The sequence below is a fragment of the Diaphorina citri genome, unplaced genomic scaffold (assembly GCF_000475195.1).
Source record: "Diaphorina citri unplaced genomic scaffold, Diaci psyllid genome assembly version 1.1 scaffold706, whole genome shotgun sequence".
Classification (NCBI taxonomy): Eukaryota; Metazoa; Arthropoda; class Insecta; order Hemiptera; family Psyllidae; genus Diaphorina; species Diaphorina citri.
In genome coordinates, this window is record NW_007378139.1 from 124960 (window position 1) to 127877 (window position 2918).

Below are 2918 nucleotides of genomic sequence, written 5' to 3' on the forward strand. Positions count from 1 at the left end.
TACTAGGAAACGAAACCATTTGATCTGCATCCCTGATAGACCACATAATATGGTATTCGACATGACAACTTTACACGCTAAAATAATCCAAATGAAACTGCCCTGTGGTCCTGTGGGAAGCTATAGGGAGAAATGGTCGGGAATGAACAATGACACAGAACACAGTTTCGGGGGGTGAAAGCAATAGAGAATCGGATACGACAGCTCATTTCTGTCCTGGAATACCCCAAAATTTTTTAAAAAAAAAAAAAAAAAAAAAAAAAAAAAAAAAAAACACGGGACTTGAGAGGTTTAAAAACCTTTAAATTTTAACCAATCAGAAGGCGCTTTTGTGTAGGTACCCGGACATTATGACACTAATGTTGTTTGCTAAAAAAAAAAAAAAAAAATCCTATGAGCGCCGTATTATTATTTGATTATGCAATATGCAAGAAACAATTTATTAGGACTACCAACATGACACACATGGTAAGCAACGACGAGCGTGGCTAGCATCTGAACCGGTGACATTCAGGGGAAAGCCTCGTACTGCAAGTTCTACAGGGTTTCACATAAATTATTACAATCTACAAATTGAAAGTGACTATTAAATCCCACACAATACATGTCATTTCAACTACCTATAGTAAGAAAATACTACAAGATGGGGAGAGAGAGAGAGAGATTGCAACACAAAGGGTGAAAAATAGAAAGGAAGAGAAGGAGAGAAAGAAACAAAGCACCTATAAAAGAAATAAAAATAGAGAGAGATTAAAAAAAAAGAAAAAAAAATGAAAGGGAAAGTTAAGAACAGTGTTCAAAGGGATAAATCTCCTCAAGGGAAATTTGTAGGAAAAATAAGTTCATCTGTATCTTCTGAATGTATTTCTGTATCTGTACATGTAAAATTGTATACATGCTCGTAATGTACATGTACACAAAAGGTACATTAGGTACCTAGGTAATAACAGAAAAGTGAAGATTATTCTCCTTTCATGTTGCTCTTGCCAGAGGAAAAGTATGCTGTAAGAGGAAAAAATATTACCCAGGGAAATCTAGGGAGATTATAATCTGGGGAGAGGGGATTTATAATCTGAGGGATGTACGTCCTGCGATAAAAGGGTAAATTGACACTGATTTTCCCACTAATAGATTTATTTGACCCATATTTTTTTTAGTTGTCAATGGTGGTCATCGAACCCGGGACCTTCTGCATAGCAAGCAAGCGCCTTACCACTGGGCTAACCGTGACATATAATTCTCATTCACCTACCCTGACATTACCCCAGGCAGCTCCAAAACTTTCTGAAGCAATGCAACATAAAGAATGGGAACCTCCCTCCCTCTTTGCCACACTCCCTTGTCCCTATCACTCAATTCTCCCCCACTCATTGCTCGCTCAATTTCATTGACCTCTGCTATTTATAACTTTTCTGCCATCTGACCTTCTTTGTCACGTGCCTTTTGTAGCGGGGAAAATTAATAAGCTCCCACACACATGTATACCATTATTATGCTGTTCCGAGGATGAACCTCATCTGCTTAGGGTAAAGTAGGTATGCCCTGGGTTGAAATCAAACACGCAACCTAACGCTTAAAAAACGCAAACACTCTTTCAAGCTAATTAGGCTAGGTATTTAACACTTTATAACAGCGGTTCCTAATTTTTTAAGGCATGGCCGTTCATGTCACTCATCCATTTAGTGCTCTTGCTCGGCGTAGCATAACAAAAACGAACCAAAAAATAGCCTGTAACCTTCACAGGAGTGGAAGCAATAAGATGACAAAGTTTCATAGTAATCGGATGAACGGTTTGGCCAGGCATAAAGTTCGAACACACACACACACACACACACACACACACACACACACACACACACACACACACACACACACACACACACACACACACACATTCATTCATTTTAATATAGGTATTAGATTATAATTTAATAGTATATCATTATTTTTTTGTCCTTCTTATTCGCCTCCTTCTTTTCCTTCTTATTCTTTTTCTTTTTCTTCTTCTTCTTCTTCTATTGTTATGGTCACGTGTAAGTCAATATTGGCACTTTTCTTCTCCATTATGTTGTTCTACAAAACCCACATGGTTTCTTTTAGTATCAATATCCTTCTTTTATAACATTTTCTCCCTCCAATACCTCTCCTCTATTTTTTTCCTACCTCCTCCTTCTTCTCAGTCTGCCTCCTTTTCCTCTTCCTTCTTCTTTGTCTTCTTCTCCTTCTCAATCTTTTTATTTCTATCACCACTATTCCTTCTTTCTTGTCTTCTTCTCACCCTTCTGTGTCTCCTTCTCTTCCTCCTTCTCCTCCTTTTTAGCCCGTCCTTCCTTTATTATTACGATTGTTAATAAAAAAAGGTTTAGTGGACGGGCTATTGTATTCGCTTCGGTGTCGTCTGTCTGTCTGTCCCCATAGAAGGACTTATCCAAACCTAGTCGACCTGTCCTTCCTTCATTATTACGATAGTTAATAAAAAAGTTCGCTTCGGTGTCGTCTGTCTGTCTGTCACTCTGTCTGTCCCCAAAGAAGGACTTATCTAAACCTGGTCGACCTAGGTATATATCAAATTAAAGGTCTTTTTATCAGGAACACGAAAATGGTGGTGCAAATTTTGTCCAGAAAACAAAACTGGTTTTTGGGGGATATTTTTCACATTTTCTCACACAAATGAGCTCTGATCTTGAAATTTGCCGCGACGACCTATGAACTCAAAGCGAGAATGTTTTAGATAACACTTCAGTCGATCATGTAAGACCGGTTTTAGCGTCACCTATAATAAGCTACGCCGTTCTTTAACCACGATCGAATAAACTACGGGCTAAAAAATTCCCGGAGGGACGGGCCCAGCTTGTTACTTCTTGTTCTCCTTCCTCTCTCCTCCTTTCATCTCATCGCCACAGAAACCTTGTTAGTTT